Genomic DNA, 19,748 nt, shown 5'->3' with positions numbered 1-19,748 from the left:
TCTCGTCTAGTTGGTAAGCCATAGGGCAATACATTTTAAAAGAAAATGAGATGGGATGAGCTGGTCTTATCTGTCTTCACTGGGGATAAGTGTAGTGAACTGGTAAACAGAGATCCCGAGCTACATAACACCTGCTGGAGGTGGGATATTTTCTGGCTGGTCAGTGGATGTCACCTATGCAAATTTGTAGCGGAGTATTGTATGCTGTTAAATGTCTCTCAGAGTACCACCATGCGTTTATATTGATTTTTGCTGCAATGTAGAAACTCAAGTAGCAACTTTCAAAAAAATGACATGTTGCTTGAATATGATGTTCCTAACACTTTATTGTTAAGTACCATAGTGTATTGAATATCACTTTAATATGAAAAGGAGCTTGATAATTCCTGATGTTGAGTTGTCAGAATTGAGATTTAGGACTATATTTTCAGGGATCATTTCTATAGTTTTTCACTGTTGGAATGTGCTCGAAGGTGTCCAAACTCACCAATCACGATGAAGAGCTAAAGTGGACTCTCCTGAGCATGAATTGAGTGTTCAGTTCTACTTTGGTAGTAACTGTTTGCTGATGATGACTGTTCCTGTCTTCACTTATGTGATGATTGGTGGGAGAAAACACAAACTGAGTGATTGTATTTAACTTCACAAAATAATTGATAGACTTGTGCATTGAAATGTTGGGCTTTTGCATACATGTTATTGTCAGATTCTGGTGTTTGCTGTGTAGGTTTGAATTGTGAAAATTGTCAGGAACTGGCAATTGGTTGCTTTTGAAATATTTGAAAAATCATTTTATGGAAGCGTTGATTGTACCATTTTTTTATCAGCTTTGTTTTGAAATCTGATTGACAGCTAATCTCAAACACTGACTCTTCTTAAACCCCATTTGCGATTCCTACCTTTAGCTTTGCAATCCTGTTTCACAAGCTAAATCTACCCATCCCTTTTACTAAGCTCCTAACCCTAGTAAGTAATCACCGTTTGGGCCATCTGTCCATCTTTGGTGCCTGTTCAGCTTCCATCGAACTGAAATCATTTTAGAGGGTTGACCGTACACCTGAATTTGTTTTTGCATTACCTCCAAAAGGACAAACCACTGAGGCACAGGCAAAAAATGTGGTTTAGCCTGCTGCTGATCCCCAAACCTTCGGGTTCCGAACCCTCCCGCTTCTCCTGGAGAGCTCTTCTTGCAGATTTTAGTAGTTACTTTTATGCACTGCTACGTTTTCCAGGTATTAGGAGAGAGGTAAGATGCTCAATAATTAGGCTTCTCGTCTAGTTGGCAAGCCATAGGGCAATGAATTTTAAAAGAAAATGAGATGGGATGAGCTGGTCTTATCTGTCTTTACTGGGGATAAGTGTAGTAAACTGGTAAACAGAGATCCCAAGCTACATAACGCCTGCTGGAGGTGGGATATTTTCTGGCTGGTCAGTGGATGTCACCTATGCAAATTTGTAGCGGAGTATTGTATGCTGTTAAATGTCTCTCAGAGTACCACCATGCGTTTATATTAATTTTTGCTGCAATGTAGAAACTCAAGTAGCAACTTTCAAAAAAATGACATGTTGCTTGAATATGATGTTCCTAACACTTTATTGTTAAGTACCATAGTGTATTGAATATCACTTTAATATGAAAAGGAGCTTGATAATTCCTGATGTTGAGTTGTCTGAATTGAGAGTTAGGACTATACTTTCAGGGATCATTTCTATAGTTTATGACTGTTGGAATGTGCTCGAATGTGTCCAAACTCACCAATCACGATGAAGAGCTAAAGTGGTTTCTCCTGAGCATGAATAGAGTGTTCAGTTCTACTTTGGTAGTAACTGTTTGCTGTTGATGACTGTTCCTGTCTTCACTTATGTGATGATTGGCGGGAGAAAACACAAACTGAGTGATTGTATTTAACTTTACAAAATAATTTGTAGATTTGTGCATTGAAGTGTTGGGCTTCTGCATACATGTTATTGTCAGATTCTGGTGTTTGCTGTGTAGGTTTGAATTGTGAAAATTGTCAGGAACTAGCAATTGGTTGCTTTTGAAAAATTCGTAAAATCATTTTAAAGAAGCGTTGATTGTACCATTTTTTATCAGATTTGTTTTGAAATCTAAATTAACAGCTAATCTCAAACACTGACTCTTCTTAAACCCCATTTGCGATTCCTACCTTTAGCTTTGCAATCCTGTTTCACAAGCTAAAAAATGTGGTTTAGCCTGCTGCTGATCCCCAAACCTTCGGGTTCCGAACCCTCCCGCTTCTCCTGGAGAGCTCTTCTTGCAGATTTTAGTAGTTATTTTTATGCACTGCTACGTTTTCCAGGTATTAGGAGAGAGGTAAGATGCTCAATAATTAGGCTTCTCGTCTAGTTGGTAAGCCATAGGGCAATACATTTTAAAAGAAAATGAGATGGGATGAGCTGGTCTTATCTGTCTTCACTGGTGATAAGTGTAGTGAACTGGTAAACAGAGATCCCGAGCTACATCACACCTGCTGGAGGTGGGATATTTTCTAGCTGGTCAGTGGATGTCACCTATGCAAATTTGTAGCGGAGTATTGTATGCTGTTAAATGTCTCTCAGAGTACCACCATGCGTTTATATTGATTTTTGCTGCAATGTAGAAACTCAAGTAGCAACTTTCAAAAAAATGACATGTTGCTTGAATATGATGTTCCTAACACTTTATTGTTAAGTACCATAGTGTATTGAATATCACTCTAATATGAAAAGGAGCTTGATAATTCCTGATGTTGAGTTGTCAGAATTGAGATTTAGGATTATACTTTCTAGGGTCATTTCTATAGTTTTTGACTGTTGGAATGTGCTCGAAAGTGTCCAAACTCACCAATCACGATGAAGAGCTAAAGTGGATTCTCCTGAGCATGAATTGAGTGTTCAGTTCTACTTTGGTAGTAACTGTTTGCTGTTGATGACTGTTCCTGTCTTCACTTATGTGATGATTGGCGGGAGAAAACACAAACTGAGTGATTGTATTTAACTTCACAAAATAATTGATAGATTTGTGCATTGAAGTGTTGGGCTTCTGCATACATGTTATTGTCAGATTCTGGTGTTTGCTGTGTAGGTTTGAATTGTGAAAATTGTCAGGAACTAGCAATTGGTTGCTTTTGAAATATTTGTAAAATCATTTTATGGAAGCGTTGATTGTACCATTTTTTATCAGCTTTGTTTTGAAATCTGATTGACAGCTAATCTCAAACACTGACTCTTCTTAAACCCCATTTGCGATTCCTACCTTTAGCTTTGCAATCCTGTTTCACAAGCTAAATCTACCCATCCCTTTTACTAAGCTCCTAACCCTAGTAAGTAATCACCGTTTGGGCCATCTGTCCATCTTTGGTGCCTGTTCAGCTTCCATCCAACTGAAATCATTTTAGAGGGTTGACCGTACACCTGAATTTGTTTTTGCATTACCTCCAAACGGACAAACCACTGAGGCACAGGCAAAAAATGTGGTTTAGCCTGCTGCTGATCCCCAAACCTTCGGGTTCCGAACCCTCCCGCTTCTCCTGGAGAGCTCTTCTTGCAGAGTTTAGTAGTTACTTTTATGCACTGCTACGTTTTCCAGGTATTAGGAGAGAGGTAATATGCTCAATAATTAGGCTTCTCGTCTAGTTGGCAAGCCATAGGGCAATGAATTTTAAAAGAAAATGAGATGGGATGAGCTGGTCTTATCTGTCTTCACTGGGGATAAGTGTAGTGAACTGGTAAACAGAGATCCCGAGCGCCTGCTGGAGGTGGGATATTTTCTGGCTGGTCAGTGGATGTCACCTATGCAAATTTGTAGCGGAGTATTGTATGCTGTTAAATGTCTCTCAGAGTACCACCATGCGTTTATATTGATTTTTGCTGCAATGTAGAAACTCAAGTAGCAACTTTCAAAAAAATGACATGTTGCTTGAATATGATGTTCCTAACACTTTATTGTTAAGTACCATAGTGTATTGAATATCACTTTAATATGAAAAGGAGCTTGATAATTCCTGATGTTGAGTTGTCAGAATTGAGATTTAGGACTATACTTTCAGGGATCATTTCAATAGTTTTTGACTGTTGGAATGTGCTTGAAGGTGTCCAAACTCACCAATCACGATGAAGAGCTAAAGTGGGTTCTCCTGAGCATGAATTGAGTGTTCAGTTCTACTTTGGTAGTAACTTTTTGCTGATGATGACTGTTCCTGTCTTCACTTATGTGATGATTGGTGGGAGAAAACACAAACTGAGTGATTGTATTTTACTTCACAAAATAATTGATAGACTTGTGCATTGAAGTGTTGGGCTTCTGCATACATGTTATTGTCAGATTCTGGTGTTTGCTGTGTAGGTTTGAATTGTGAAAATTGTCAGGAACTGGCAATTGGTTGCTTTTGAAATATTTGTAAAATCATTTTATGGAAGCGTTGATTGTACCATTTTTTATCAGCTTTGTTTTGAAATCTGATTGACAGCTAATCTCAAACACTGACTCTTCTTAAACCCCATTTGCGATTCCTACCTTTAGCTTTGCAATCCTGTTTCACAAGCTAAATCTACCCATCCCTTTTACTAAGCTCCTAACCCTAGTAAGTAATCACCGTTTGGGCCATCTGTCCATCTTTGGTGCCTGTTCAGCTTCCATCGAACATGTGCAGGCCATGTGGCCTGGCCTGCACAAATCCCACCCAGCGACCTCGGGGCAGCAGTGGATTCCCTGATCCTGGCGCGCAAACAGTGGACCAGCCTCCAAGATCTGTGTCCCCCAGGATCAGCCCCCCCGACCGGATACATCACTCCAGCGGCTGCGGATCCTGCCAGCGGCTGCCCGATGCCACCCATGGTGAGTCCCTGAGCCGTTCGCTCCCCATGGGGAACCACTGTCTTTGCCTCTGTCCTGTCTCTGCCTCGGCCCTATGCCTGCTGTGCTGAGGAAAGCACATTCTGTGCCACCCTGCCACACCACCTACATGCCCTATACCGTGCTGTGCTGCCTGCCTGCTAAAGAGAAGCACATACTGTGCCACTCACCTGCTACTCCACCTACCTGTGCCGTTTACCGTGCTGTGCTGTCTGCTGTCTCAATGTCTGCCCGCTGAGGGAAGCACATACTGTGCCACTCACCTGCTACATCACCTACCTGTGCCCTGTGCGTGCTGTGCTGTCTGCCTGCTACTCCACCTACCTGTGCCCTCACCTGTATACTATACTTGGGCTGCGCTGCCTGCCTCATTCCTGTGCCACACCAACTACTGGCACCCCTGCGGGGACCCTCTGACTCTTCCCTCTGCCTTGCCGTTCTGCTCGCCCAATCTACTGCGCCACTCAGACTGGGCGGTGCCGCCGGCCATACCACCTACCTGGGCCCTGTGCTGTGCTGCCTGCCTGCCACACCACCCACCTGGTGCCCTACACTGTGCTGCGCTGCCTGACTGCCTTATATCAGCACTGGTGCTGCCTGCTACACCACCTACCTGTGCCCCAGACTGTGCTGTGCTGCCTGCGCTACCACCTACCCGTGCCCTATACCACCCACCTGGGCCCTACACTGTGCAGCCAGCCTGCCTCACTCCACCACCGGGCCTTACATCTCCCACTGAGGCACCGGCACCTGCACCATGTGTACGGAACGGCCACAAAATATTGCCACCATATCTAGAGAGGTCCTCCTCATATGGGAACCCCTGGTCAGCCCCAAGCCTGCATGGTGCTCCGCACTGTGGGATGCTGTCACCTCCCACGCCAAATTCCTCATCTCCAAGCGAGCACTGAACAAACGCCGCTGCCACAGAGGGAGGAGGGCGGGGGCCCAGGCCCGACTCAAAAGAAAAGGCCTGCGCACTCCAGTCCCTGCCATCCTATTAGCCAACGTCTGCTCACTCCCCAACAAACTGGACGAGCTGCTCCTCCTACTAGGCAGCAAACCCCAGATCGGCAGAAACACCCCTGTTCTCTGTTTTACTGAGACCTGGCTGAGTGACAGCACCCCCGATAACTCCCTACACGTACCGGGCTACAACCTCCTCAGAGCAGACCGTGACGTAGCCCTCTCTGGGAAAACGAGAGGGGGAGGCATCTGTTTTTACATCAACACCTCCTGGTGCTCCAACATCACCACTCTTAACAAAACCTGCACCCCTGATGTCGAGTTTCTAGCCATAAACTGCAGGCCTAAATACTCCCCCAGGGAGTTCTCTTCCCTTGTCCTCGTCGGAGTCTACATCCCTCCCGACGCATGCCCCAGGACTGCCTTGCAAACCCTCAGGGACTGTATCTCGAGATGGGAAACTGCCCACCCGGAGGCCCTGTTCATCATCCTGGGCGACTTTAACAAGGCGAACCTGCGACATGAGATGCCCCGTTACAAGCAGCACATAACCTGCCCTACCAGAAACTGTAACACCCTGGACCACTGCTACACGGTCCACAAGAACGCTTACAAGGCCTCCCAGGGTGCCCCCCTGGGAAACTCCGACCACAACACAATCCACCTGATTCCCACTTACAGGAGGCTCCTGGAGACCTCAAAGCCCATCACCAAAACCATCAAAAAGTGGACAGCCGAGGCAAAAATGGAGCTACAAGCTTGCTTTGACACCACCGACTGGTCGGATCCTTGAGGCATCCTCCCTTGATGAATGGGCCGAAAACGTCACCTCCTACATCAGCTTCTGCGAGGAAGCGTGCATCCCATCAAAGACTTTCAGGGTTTTCCCCAACAACAAGCCCTGGTTCAATGACAGGCTCCGCCGGCTTTGGAAACGCAAGGAGGAAGCGCACAGGTCTGGCTCACTCGAGGAGTACAGGGAGGCAAGGTACACCCTGAAAAGAGAGCTTCGAGCAGCAAAGAGGGCTTACTCCGAGAAGCTGGGGCTCTGCCTCCAGTCTAACAACACACGGGAGGTCTGGAAGGGCCTGAGGGCGGCCACAAACTTCAAACCCGCTCCTCAACCGGTGACCCCGAGTCTTCGACTGGCCGAGGAGCTCAATGAGTTCTACTGCAGGTTTGAGCGACAACCCATCCAGTGCGCAGACCGTTCAGCCACGGCCATGGGGACCCCCTCCGCGGGTGAATCCTTGCACCCTGGCTCCTGCCGCCGTCCATGAAACTGAGGTACTCCGGCTCCTCCGCAAGCTGAATCCCAAGAAGTCTTCTGGCCCCGACGGAGTGTCGTCGATCTGCCTGAGAACCTGTGCCGATCAGTTAGCCCCGGTGCTCTCCTCCGTATTCAAGCGGTCACTATCGGATGGCATAGTCCCCTCCTGTTTTAAACGGTCTACAATTGTACCAGTTCCCAAAAAACCAGGCAGCACTGAGCACAACAACTTCCGACCGGTGGCCCTAACCTCTAACATCATGAAGCTACTGGAGAGATTGGTCCTTGCCCACCTGAAAAAGTTCACGGATGCCCACCTTGACCCACTCCAATTTGCTTATAGGGCAAACAGATCCGTAGAGGACGCTATCAATGCCAGCTTGGCATACGTCATGGAGCACCTAGACAACCCTGCCTCCTACGCTAGGCTACTGTTCCTGGACTTTAGCTCAGCGTTCAACACGATCTGCCCAGATATCCTGCTCATAAATCTGACGCAGCTCGGGGTGGAACCCACCCTCCGGGCATGGATCAAGCACTTCCTGACGAACAGAACGCAACAGGTGAGGCTGGGAAACTGCTACTCCAGCGTAAGAACCACAAATACGGGGGCTCCACAAGGCTGTGTTCTGTCTCCACTACTGTTCTCCCTCTATACCAACAATTGCATCTCATCCGCCGACTCGGTGAAGGTCATCAAATTTGCAGATGACACCACTATCATTGGCCTAATCGGCAGCAACGGGGAGCACGAATACCGCAGTGAGGTCGAGAGCATCTGCAACTGGTGCGGAGACAACAACCTTGTACTCAACACAGCAAAGACGGTTGAACTAGTCGTAGACTTCAGGAAGAACCCTCCCCCCCTCCCACCTGTCCTCATTGGGGGAACTGAAGTCTCGAGGGTGTCATCGGTACGGTTCCTCGGCACGACTCTCACGAATGACCTGAAATGGGGGCAAAACACCATCAATGTTCAGAAGAAGTCGCAGCAGAGGTTATTCTTCCTGCGCCAACTGAAGCGCTTTGGCATGCCCCGGAAACTGCTCACAAGCTTCTATACTGCCACCATAGAATCCATCCTCTGTTCCTCAGTCATTGTCTGGTACTCGGGCGCAACGGCCAGGGACAAGCACAAACTGCAGAGAGTCATAACGGACGCAGAGAGGATCATCGGATCTCCTCTTCCACCTCTTGATCTCCTCCACTCCACCAGGATGATGAAGAGAGCCACCAGGATCTCCCGAGACCCCTCCCACCCAGGCAGTCGCTACTTCGAGCTCCTCCCGCTGGGCCGCCGCTACAGGTCACTATCATCCAAGACCGCCAGGCGGGAAAACTCCTTCTTCCCCCAAGCGGTTCGGCTGCTTAACTCCAATCTTCCCCCGTCAAGGCCCGCCCACTAGCTTGCCCTGGCGGGGTCGGTCAGCCAGCTCCTGCCCGTCTGCCTGCCTGGTCCCCACTGCCCACGTCTGTGGCTTTATCATCACCACTGCATCATCACTACCCATCCACTATTGTACTAACTGTTGCCCCGGGACTGCTTCATGCGAAGGACATATCCATATCTAACTGTTGCCTTGGGACTGTTTCACGTGTAGGCCATATCTAACTGTTGCCTCGGGACTGTTTCACGTGTAGGCCATATCCATATCAAACTGTTGCCTCGGGACTGTTTCACGTGTAGGCCATATCGAACTGTTGCCTCGGTCTGCTTCACGTGAAGGCCATACCCATATCTAACTGCCTCGGGACTGTTTCACGTGTAGGCCATATCCATATCTCTACTGCATTTCTTCACCTGTATCATTGTTTGTTGTATGTGTTGTGCATCTGTCCTTTTATACCATGTTATACTATGTCTATGCCATGTGTACCACAATCAATTCCGAGTATAGCTCTGCTGTACTTGGCGAAATAAAGTGATTCTGATTCTGATTCTGATTCTGAAATCATTTTAGAGGGTTGACCGTACACCTGAATTTGTTTTTGCATTACCTCCAAACGGACAAACCACTGAGGCACAGGCAAAAAATGTGGTTTAGCCTGCTGCTGATCCCCAAACCTTCGGGTTCCGAACCCTCCCGCTTCTCCTGGAGAGCTCTTCTTGCAGATTTTAGTAGTTACTTTTATGCACTGCTACGTTTTCCAGGTATTAGGAGAGAGGTAAGATGCTCAATAATTAGGCTTCTCGTCTAGTTGGCAAGCCATAGGGCAATGAATTTTAAAAGAAAATGAGATGGGATGAGCTGGTCTTATCTGTCTTCACTGGGGATAAGTGTAGTGAACTGGTAAACAGAGATCCCGAGCTACATAACGCCTGCTGGAGGTGGGATATTTTCTGGCTGGTCAGTGGATGTCACCTATGCAAATTTGTAGCGGAGTATTGTATGCTGTTAAATGTCTCTCAGAGTACCACCATGCGTTTATATTAATTTTTGCTGCAATGTAGAAACTCAAGTAGCAACTTTCAAAAAAATGACATGTTGCTTGAATATGATGTTCCTAACACTTTATTGTTAAGTACCATAGTGTATTGAATATCACTTTAATATGAAAAGGAGCTTGATAATTCCTGATGTTGAGTTGTCTGAATTGAGATTTAGGACTATACTTTCAGGGATCATTTCTATAGTTTATGACTGTTGGAATGTGCTCGAATGTGTCCAAACTCACCAATCACGATGAAGAGCTAAAGTGGTTTCTCCTGAGCATGAATTGAGTGTTCAGTTCTACTTTGGTAGTAACTGTTTGCTGTTGATGACTGTTCCTGTCTTCACTTATGTGATGATTGGCGGGAGAAAACACAAACTGAGTGATTGTATTTAACTTTACAAAATAATTTATAGATTTGTGCATTGAAGTGTTGGGCTTCTGCATACATGTTATTGTCAGATTCTGGTGTTTGCTGTGTAGGTTTGAATTGTGAAAATTGTCAGGAACTAGCAATTGGTTGCTTTTGAAAAATTCGTAAAATCATTTTATGGAAGCGTTGATTGTACCATTTTTTATCAGATTTGTTTTGAAATCTAAATTAACAGCTAATCTCAAACACTGACTCTTCTTAAACCCCATTTGCGATTCCTACCTTTAGCTTTGCAATCCTGTTTCACAAGCTAAAAAATGTGGTTTAGCCTGCTGCTGATCCCCAAACCTTCGGGTTCCGAACCCTCCCGCTTCTCCTGGAGAGCTCTTCTTGCAGATTTTAGTAGTTACTTTTATGCACTGCTACGTTTTCCAGGTATTAGGAGAGAGGTAAGATGCTCAATAATTAGGCTTCTCGTCTAGTTGGTAAGCCATAGGGCAATACATTTTAAAAGAAAATGAGATGGGATGAGCTGGTCTTATCTGTCTTCACTGGGGATAAGTGTAGTGAACTGGTAAATAGAGATCCCGAGCTACATAACACCTGCTGGAGGTGGGATATTTTCTGGCTGGTCAGTGGATGTCACCTATGCAAATTTGTAGCGGAGTATTGTATGCTGTTAAATGTCTCTCAGAGTACCACCATGCGTTTATATTGATTTTTGCTGCAAATAGAAACTCAAGTAGCAACTTTCAAAAAAATGACATGTTGCTTGAATATGATGTTCCTAACACTTTATTGTTAAGTACCATAGTGTATTGAATATCACTCTAATATGAAAAGGAGCTTGATAATTCCTGATGTTGAGTTGTCAGAATTGAGATTAAGGACTATACTTTCAGGGATCATTTCTATAGTTTTTGACTGTTGGAATGTGCTCGAAAGTGTCCAAACTCACCAATCACGATGAAGAGGTAAAGTGGATTCTCCTGAGCATGAATTGAGTGTTCAGTTCTACTTTGGTAGTAACTGTTTGCTGTTGATGACTGATCCTGTCTTCACTTATGTGATGGTTGGTGGGAGAAAACACAAACTGAGTGATTGTATTTAACTTTACAAAATAATTTTTAGATTAGTGCATTGAAGTGTTGGGCTTCTGCATACATGTTATTGTCAGATTCTGGTGTTTGCTGTGTAGGTTTGAATTGTGAAAATTGTCAGGAACTAGCAATTGGTTGCTTTTGAAAAATTCGTAAAATCATTTTATGGAAGCGTTGATTGTACCATTTTTTATCAGCTTTGTTTTGAAATCTGATTGACAGCTAATCTCAAACACTGACTCTTCTTAAACCCCATTTGCGATTCCTACCTTTAGCTTTGCAATCCTGTTTCACAAGCTAAATCTACCCATCCCTTTTACTAAGCTCCTAACCCTAGTAAGTAATCACCGTTTGGGCCATCTGTCCATCTTTGGTGCCTGTTCAGCTTCCATCCAACTGAAATCATTTTAGAGGGTTGACCGTATACCTGAATTTGTTTTTGCATTACCTCCAAACGGACAAACCACTGAGGCACAGGCAAAAAATGTGGTTTAGCCTGCTGCTGATCCCCAAACCTTCGGGTTCCGAACCCTCCCGCTTCTCCTGGAGAGCTCTTCTTGCAGATTTTAGTAGTTACTTTTATGCACTGCTACGTTTTCCAGGTATTAGGAGAGAGGTAAGATGCTCAATAATTAGGCTTCTCGTCTAGTTGGTAAGCCATAGGGCAATACATTTTAAAAGAAAATGAGATGGGATGAGCTGGTCTTATCTGTCTTCACTGGGGATAAGTGTAGTGAACTGGTAAACAGAGATCCCGAGCTACATAACACCTGCTGGAGGTGGGATATTTTCTGGCTGGTCAGTGGATGTCACCTATGCAAATTTGTAGCGGAGTATTGTATGCTGTTAAATGTCTCTCAGAGTACCACCATGCGTTTATATTGATTTTTGCTGCAATGTAGAAACTCAAGTAGCAACTTTCAAAAAAATGACATGTTGCTTGAATATGATGTTCCTAACACTTTATTGTTAAGTACCATAGTGTATTGAATATCACTTTAATATGAAAAGGAGCTTGATAATTCCTGATGTTGAGTTGTCAGAATTGAGATTTAGGACTATATTTTCAGGGATCATTTCTACAGTTTTTCACTGTTGGAATGTGCGCGAAGGTGTCCAAACTCACCAATCACGATGAAGAGCTAAAGTGGATTCTCCTGAGCATGAATTGAGTGTTCAGTTCTACTTTGGTAGTAACTGTTTGCTGATGATGACTGTTCCTGTCTTCACTTATGTGATGATTGGTGGGAGAAAACACAAACTGAGTGATTGTATTTAACTTCACAAAATAATTGATAGACTTGTGCATTGAAGTGTTGGGCTTCTGCATACATGTTATTGTAAGATTCTGGTGTTTGCTGTGTAGGTTTGAATTGTGAAAATTGTCAGGAACTGGCAATTGGTTGCTTTTGAAATATTTGTAAAATCATTTTATGGAAGCGTTGATTGTACCATTTTTTATCAGCTTTGTTTTGAAATCTGATTGACAGCTAATCTCAAACACTGACTCTTCTTAAACCCCATTTGCGATTCCTACCTTTAGCTTTGCAATCCTGTTTCACAAGCTAAATCTACCCATCCCTTTTACTAAGCTCCTAACCCTAGTAAGTAATCACCGTTTGGGCCATCTGTCCATCTTTGGTGCCTGTTCAGCTTCCATCCAACTGAAATCATTTTAGAGGGTTGACCGTACACCTGAATTTGTTTTTGCATTACCTCCAAACGGACAAACCACTGAGGCACAGGCAAAAAATGTGGTTTAGCCTGCTGCTGATCCCCAAACCTTCGGGTTCCGAACCCTCCCGCTTCTCCTGGAGAGCTCTTCTTGCAGATTTTAGTAGTTACTTTTATGCACTGCTACGTTTTCCAGGTATTAGGAGAGAGGTAAGATGCTCAATAATTAGGCTTCTCGTCTAGTTGGTAAGCCATAGGGCAATACATTTTAAAAGAAAATGAGATGGGATGAGCTGGTCTTATCTGTCTTCACTGGGGATAAGTGTAGTGAACTGGTAAATAGAGATCCCGAGCTACATAACACCTGCTGGAGGTGGGATATTTTCTGGCTGGTCAGTGGATGTCACCTATGCAAATTTGTAGCGGAGTATTGTATGCTGTTAAATGTCTCTCAGAGTACCACCATGCGTTTATATTGATTTTTGCTGCAAATAGAAACTCAAGTAGCAACTTTCAAAAAAATGACATGTTGCTTGAATATGATGTTCCTAACACTTTATTGTTAAGTACCATAGTGTATTGAATATCACTCTAATATGAAAAGGAGCTTGATAATTCCTGATGTTGAGTTGTCAGAATTGAGATTAAGGACTATACTTTCAGGGATCATTTCTATAGTTTTTGATTGTTGGAATGTGCTCAAAAGTGTCGAAACTCACCAATCACGATGAAGAGCTAAAGTGGATTTTCCTGAGCATGAATTGAGTGTTCAGTTCTACTTTGGTAGTAACTGTTTGCTGTTGATGACTGTTCCTGTCTTCACTTATGTGATGATTGGTGGGAGAAAACACAAACTGAGTGATTGTATTCAACTTCACAAAATAATTGATAGACTTGTGCATTGAAGTGTTGGGCTTCTGCATACATGTTATTGTCAGATTCTGGTGTTTGCTGTGTAGGTTTGAATTGTGAAAATTGTCAGGAACTAGCAATTGGTTGCTTTTGAAAAACTCGTAAAATCATTTTATGGAAGCGTTGATTGTACCATTTTTTATCAGCTTTGTTTTGAAATCTGATTGACAGCTAATCTCAAACACTGACTCTTCTTAAACCCCATTTGCGATTCCTACCTTTAGCTTTGCAATCCTGTTTCACAAGCTAAATCTACCCATCCCTTTTACTAAGCTCCTAACCCTAGTAAGTAATCACCGTTTGGGCCATCTGTCCATCTTTGGTGCCTGTTCAGCTTCCATCCAACTGAAATCATTTTAGAGGGTTGACTGTATACCTGAATTTGTTTTTGCATTACCTCCAAACGGACAAACCACTGAGGCACAGGCAAAAAATGTGGTTTAGCCTGCTGCTGATCCCCAAACCTTCGGGTTCCGAACCCTCCCGCTTCTCCTGGAGAGCTCTTCTTGCAGATTTTAGTAGTTACTTTTATGCACTGCTACGTTTTCCAGGTATTAGGAGAGAGGTAAGATGCTCAATAATTAGGCTTCTCGTCTAGTTGGCAAGCCATAGGGCAATGAATTTTAAAAGAAAATGAGATGGGATGAGCTGGTCTTATCTGTCTTCACTGGGGATAAGTGTAGTGAACTGGTAAACAGAGATCCCGAGCTACATAACACCTGCTGGAGGTGGGATATTTTCTGGCTGGTCAGTGGATGTCACCTATGCAAATTTGTAGCGGAGTATTGTATGCTGTTAAATGTCTCTCAGAGTACCACCATGCGTTTATATTGATTTTTGCTGCAATGTAGAAACTCAAGTAGCAACTTTCAAAAAAATGACATGTTGCTTGAATATGATGTTCCTAACACTTTATTGTTAAGTACCATAGTGTATTGAATATCACTTTAATATGAAAAGGAGCTTGATAATTCCTGATGTTGAGTTGTCTGAATTGAGATTTAGGACTATACTTTCAGGGATCATTTCTATAGTTTATGACTGTTGGAATGTGCTCGAATGTGTCCAAACTCACCAATCACGATGAAGAGCTAAAGTGGTTTCTCCTGAGCATGAATTGAGTGTTCAGTTCTACTTTGGTAGTAACTGTTTGCTGTTGATGACTGTTCCTGTCTTCACTTATGTGATGATTGGCGGGAGAAAACACAAACTGAGTGATTGTATTTAACTTTACAAAATAATTTATAGATTTGTGCATTGAAGTGTTGGGCTTCTGCATACATGTTATTGTCAGATTCTGGTGTTTGCTGTGTAGGTTTGAATTGTAAAAATTGTCAGGAACTAGCAATTGGTTGCTTTTGAAAAATTCGTAAAATCATTTTATGGAAGCGTTGATTGTACCATTTTTTATCAGATTTGTTTTGAAATCTAAATTAACAGCTAATCTCAAACACTGACTCTTCTTAAACCCCATTTGCGATTCCTACCTTTAGCTTTGCAATCCTGTTTCACAAGCTAAAAAATGTGGTTTAGCCTGCTGCTGATCCCCAAACCTTCGGGTTCCGAACCCTCCCGCTTCTCCTGGAGAGCTCTTCTTGCAGATTTTAGTAGTTACTTTTATGCACTGCTACGTTTTCCAGGTATTAGGAGAGAGGTAAGATGCTCAATAATTAGGCTTCTCGTCTAGTTGGTAAGCCATAGGGCAATACATTTTAAAAGAAAATGAGATGGGATGAGCTGGTCTTATCTGTCTTCACTGGGGATAAGTGTAGTGAACTGGTAAATAGAGATCCCGAGCTACATAACACCTGCTGGAGGTGGGATATTTTCTGGCTGGTCAGTGGATGTCACCTATGCAAATTTGTAGCGGAGTATTGTATGCTGTTAAATGTCTCTCAGAGTACCACCATGCGTTTATATTGATTTTTGCTGCAAATAGAAACTCAAGTAGCAACTTTCAAAAAAATGACATGTTGCTTGAATATGATGTTCCTAACACTTTATTGTTAAGTACCATAGTGTATTGAATATCACTCTAATATGAAAAGGAGCTTGATAATTCCTGATGTTGAGTTGTCAGAATTGAGATTAAGGACTATACTTTCAGGGATCATTTCTATAGTTTTTGACTGTTGGAATGTGCTCGAAAGTGTCCAAACTCACCAATCACGATGAAGAGCTAAAGTGGATTCTCCTGAGCATGAATTGAGTGTTCAGTTCTACTTTGGTAGTAACTGTTTGCTGTTGATCACTGTTCCTGTCTTCACTTATGTGATGGTTGGTGGGAGAAAACACAAACTGAGTGATTGTATTTAACTTTACAAAATAATTTTTAGATTTGTGCATTGAAGTGTTGGGCTTCTGCATACATGTTATTGTCAGATTCTGGTGTTTGCTGTGTAGGTTTGAATTGTGAAAATTGTCAGGAACTAGCAATTGGTTGCTTTTGAAAAATTCGTAAAATCATTTTATGGAAGCGTTGATTGTACCATTTTTTATCAGCTTTGTTTTGAAATCTGATTGACAGCTAATCTCAAACACTGACTCTTCTTAAACCCCATTTGCGATTCCTACCTTTAGCTTTGCAATCCTGTTTCACAAGCTAAATCTACCCATCCCTTTTACTAAGCTCCTAACCCTAGTAAGTAATCACCGTTTGGGCCATCTGTCCATCTTTGGTGCCTGTTCAGCTTCCATCCAACTGAAATCATTTTAGAGGGTTGACCGTATACCTGAATTTGTTTTTGCATTACCTCCAAACGGACAAACCACTGAGGCACAGGCAAAAAATGTGGTTTAGCCTGCTGCTGATCCCCAAACCTTCGGGTTCCGAACCCTCCCGCTTCTCCTGGAGAGCTCTTCTTGCAGATTTTAGTAGTTACTTTTATGCACTGCTACGTTTTCCAGGTATTAGGAGAGAGGTAAGATGCTCAATAATTAGGCTTCTCGTCTAGTTGGTAAGCCATAGGGCAATACATTTTAAAAGAAAATGAGATGGGATGAGCTGGTCTTATCTGTCTTCACTGGGGATAAGTGTAGTGAACTGGTAAACAGAGATCCCGAGCTACATAACACCTGCTGGAGGTGGGATATTTTCTGGCTGGTCAGTGGATGTCACCTATGCAAATTTGTAGCGGAGTATTGTATGCTGTTAAATGTCTCTCAGAGTACCACCATGCGTTTATATTGATTTTTGCTGCAATGTAGAAACTCAAGTAGCAACTTTCAAAAAAATGACATGTTGCTTGAATATGATGTTCCTAACACTTTATTGTTAAGTACCATAGTGTATTGAATATCACTTTAATATGAAAAGGAGCTTGATAATTCCTGATGTTGAGTTGTCAGAATTGAGATTTAGGACTATATTTTCAGGGATCATTTCTACAGTTTTTCACTGTTGGAATGTGCGCGAAGGTGTCCAAACTCACCAATCACGATGAAGAGCTAAAGTGGATTCTCCTGAGCATGAATTGAGTGTTCAGTTCTACTTTGGTAGTAACTGTTTGCTGATGATGACTGTTCCTGTCTTCACTTATGTGATGATTGGTGGGAGAAAACACAAACTGAGTGATTGTATTTAACTTCACAAAATAATTGATAGACTTGTGCATTGAAGTGTTGGGCTTCTGCATACATGTTATTGTAAGATTCTGGTGTTTGCTGTGTAGGTTTGAATTGTGAAAATTGTCAGGAACTGGCAATTGGTTGCTTTTGAAATATTTGTAAAATCATTTTATGGAAGCGTTGATTGTACCATTTTTTATCAGCTTTGTTTTGAAATCTGATTGACAGCTAATCTCAAACACTGACTCTTCTTAAACCCCATTTGCGATTCCTACCTTTAGCTTTGCAATCCTGTTTCACAAGCTAAATCTACCCATCCCTTTTACTAAGCTCCTAACCCTAGTAAGTAATCACCGTTTGGGCCATCTGTCCATCTTTGGTGCCTGTTCAGCTTCCATCCAACTGAAATCATTTTAGAGGGTTGACCGTACACCTGAATTTGTTTTTGCATTACCTCCAAACGGACAAACCACTGAGGCACAGGCAAAAAATGTGGTTTAGCCTGCTGCTGATCCCCAAACCTTCGGGTTCCGAACCCTCCCGCTTCTCCTGGAGAGCTCTTCTTGCAGATTTTAGTAGTTACTTTTATGCACTGCTACGTTTTCCAGGTATTAGGAGAGAGGTAAGATGCTCAATAATTAGGCTTCTCGTCTAGTTGGTAAGCCATAGGGCAATACATTTTAAAAGAAAATGAGATGGGATGAGCTGGTCTTATCTGTCTTCACTGGGGATAAGTGTAGTGAACTGGTAAATAGAGATCCCGAGCTACATAACACCTGCTGGAGGTGGGATATTTTCTGGCTGGTCAGTGGATGTCACCTATGCAAATTTGTAGCGGAGTATTGTATGCTGTTAAATGTCTCTCAGAGTACCACCATGCGTTTATATTGATTTTTGCTGCAAATAGAAACTCAAGTAGCAACTTTCAAAAAAATGACATGTTGCTTGAATATGATGTTCCTAACACTTTATTGTTAAGTACCATAGTGTATTGAATATCACTCTAATATGAAAAGGAGCTTGATAATTCCTGATGTTGAGTTGTCAGAATTGAGATTAAGGACTATACTTTCAGGGATCATTTCTATAGTTTTTGATTGTTGGAATGTGCTCGAAAGTGTCCAAACTCACCAATCACGATGAAGAGCTAAAGTGGATTCTCCTGAGCATGAATTGAGTGTTCAGTTCTACTTTGGTAGTAACTGTTTGCTGTTGATGACTGTTCCTGTCTTCACTTATGTGATGATTGGCGGGGGAAAACACAAACTGAGTGATTGTATTTAACTTCACAAAATAATTGATAGACTTGTGCATTGAAGTGTTGGGCTTCTGCATACATGTTATTGTCAGATTCTGGTGTTTGCTGTGTAGGTTTGAATTGTGAAAATTGTCAGGAACTAGCAATTGGTTGCTTTTGAAAAACTCGTAAAATCATTTTATGGAAGCGTTGATTGTACCATTTTTTATCAGCTTTGTTTTGAAATCTGATTGACAGCTAATCTCAAACACTGACTCTTCTTAAACCCCATTTGCGATTCCTACCTTTAGCTTTGCAATCCTGTTTCACAAGCTAAATCTACCCATCCCTTTTACTAAGCTCCTAACCCTAGTAAGTAATCACCGTTTGGGCCATCTGTCCATCTTTGGTTCCTGTTCAGCTTCCATCCAACTGAAATCATTTTAGAGGGTTGACTGTATACCTGAATTTGTTTTTGCATTACCTCCAAACGGACAAACCACTGAGGCACAGGCAAAAAATGTGGTTTAGCCTGCTGCTGATCCCCAAATCTTCGGGTTCCGAACCCTCCCGCTTCTCCTGGAGAGCTCTTCTTGCAGATTTTAGTAGTTACTTTTATGCACTGCTACCTTTTCCAGGTATTAGGAGAGAGGTAAGATGCTCAATAATTAGGCTTCTCGTCTAGTTGGCAAGCCATAGGGCAATGAATTTTAAAAGAAAATGAGATGGGATGAGCTGGTCTTATCTGTCTTCACTGGGGATAAGTGTAGTGAACTGGTAAACAGAGATCCCGAGCTACATAACGCCTGCTGGAGGTGGGATATTTTCTGGCTGGTCAGTGGATGTCACCTATGCAAATTTGTAGCGGAGTATTGTATGCTGTTAAATGTCTCTCAGAGTACCACCATGCGTTTATATTGATTTTTGCTGCAATGTAGAAACTCAAGTAGCAACTTTCAAAAAAATGACATGTTGCTTGAATATGATGTTCCTAACACTTTATTGTTAAGTACCATAGTGTATTGAATATCACTTTAATATGAAAAGGAGCTTGATAATTCCTGATGTTGAGTTGTCAGAATTGAGATTTAGGACTATACTTTCAGGGATCATTTCAATAGTTTTTGACTGTTGGAATGTGCTCGAAGGTGTCCAAACTCACCAATCACGATGAAGAGCTAAAGTGGTTTCTCCTGAGCATGAATTGAGTGTTCAGTTCTACTTTGGTAGTAACTTTTTGCTGTTGATGACTGTTCCTGTATTCACTTATGTGATGGTTGGTGGGAGAAAACACAAACTGAGTGATTGTATTTAACTTTACAAAATAATTTTTAGATTTGTGCATTGAAGTGTTGGGCTTC

General features: G+C 42.7%; 1 protein-coding gene and 13 non-coding genes across 21 annotated transcripts in view; all 14 read left to right on the top strand.

The window, feature by feature from the left end:
- Positions 1-19,748, top strand: part of TEX14 (testis expressed 14, intercellular bridge forming factor) — a 477,154-nt gene that overhangs the window by 92,210 nt on the left and 365,196 nt on the right. The gene's annotated exons all lie outside the window — the stretch shown is intronic.
- Positions 416-631, top strand: LOC137554999 (small nucleolar RNA U3). The gene has a single exon (XR_011027708.1). It is a non-coding gene; the product is annotated as a small nucleolar RNA U3 (small nucleolar RNA).
- Positions 1,685-1,900, top strand: LOC137554831 (small nucleolar RNA U3). Its single transcript, XR_011027547.1, has one exon. It is a non-coding gene; the product is annotated as a small nucleolar RNA U3 (small nucleolar RNA).
- Positions 2,774-2,989, top strand: LOC137554868 (small nucleolar RNA U3). Its single transcript, XR_011027584.1, has one exon. It is a non-coding gene; the product is annotated as a small nucleolar RNA U3 (small nucleolar RNA).
- LOC137554994 (small nucleolar RNA U3) lies at positions 4,034-4,249 on the top strand. The gene has a single exon (XR_011027704.1). It is a non-coding gene; the product is annotated as a small nucleolar RNA U3 (small nucleolar RNA).
- Positions 9,696-9,911, top strand: LOC137554827 (small nucleolar RNA U3). Its single transcript, XR_011027544.1, has one exon. It is a non-coding gene; the product is annotated as a small nucleolar RNA U3 (small nucleolar RNA).
- On the top strand, positions 10,784-10,999 carry LOC137554929 (small nucleolar RNA U3). The gene has a single exon (XR_011027642.1). It is a non-coding gene; the product is annotated as a small nucleolar RNA U3 (small nucleolar RNA).
- On the top strand, positions 12,052-12,267 carry LOC137554998 (small nucleolar RNA U3). The gene has a single exon (XR_011027707.1). It is a non-coding gene; the product is annotated as a small nucleolar RNA U3 (small nucleolar RNA).
- On the top strand, positions 13,319-13,534 carry LOC137554898 (small nucleolar RNA U3). The gene has a single exon (XR_011027613.1). It is a non-coding gene; the product is annotated as a small nucleolar RNA U3 (small nucleolar RNA).
- On the top strand, positions 14,587-14,802 carry LOC137554825 (small nucleolar RNA U3). Its single transcript, XR_011027542.1, has one exon. It is a non-coding gene; the product is annotated as a small nucleolar RNA U3 (small nucleolar RNA).
- On the top strand, positions 15,675-15,890 carry LOC137554938 (small nucleolar RNA U3). The gene has a single exon (XR_011027651.1). It is a non-coding gene; the product is annotated as a small nucleolar RNA U3 (small nucleolar RNA).
- On the top strand, positions 16,943-17,158 carry LOC137554996 (small nucleolar RNA U3). The gene has a single exon (XR_011027706.1). It is a non-coding gene; the product is annotated as a small nucleolar RNA U3 (small nucleolar RNA).
- LOC137554905 (small nucleolar RNA U3) lies at positions 18,210-18,425 on the top strand. The gene has a single exon (XR_011027619.1). It is a non-coding gene; the product is annotated as a small nucleolar RNA U3 (small nucleolar RNA).
- On the top strand, positions 19,478-19,693 carry LOC137554973 (small nucleolar RNA U3). The gene has a single exon (XR_011027684.1). It is a non-coding gene; the product is annotated as a small nucleolar RNA U3 (small nucleolar RNA).

This window comes from Hyperolius riggenbachi, chromosome 2, assembly GCF_040937935.1.
Source record: "Hyperolius riggenbachi isolate aHypRig1 chromosome 2, aHypRig1.pri, whole genome shotgun sequence".
In the NCBI taxonomy this organism is placed as follows: domain Eukaryota; kingdom Metazoa; phylum Chordata; class Amphibia; order Anura; family Hyperoliidae; genus Hyperolius; species Hyperolius riggenbachi.
The sequence above is the reverse complement of the archived record's forward strand: the minus strand, read 5'-3'. Positions and strand labels throughout refer to the sequence as shown.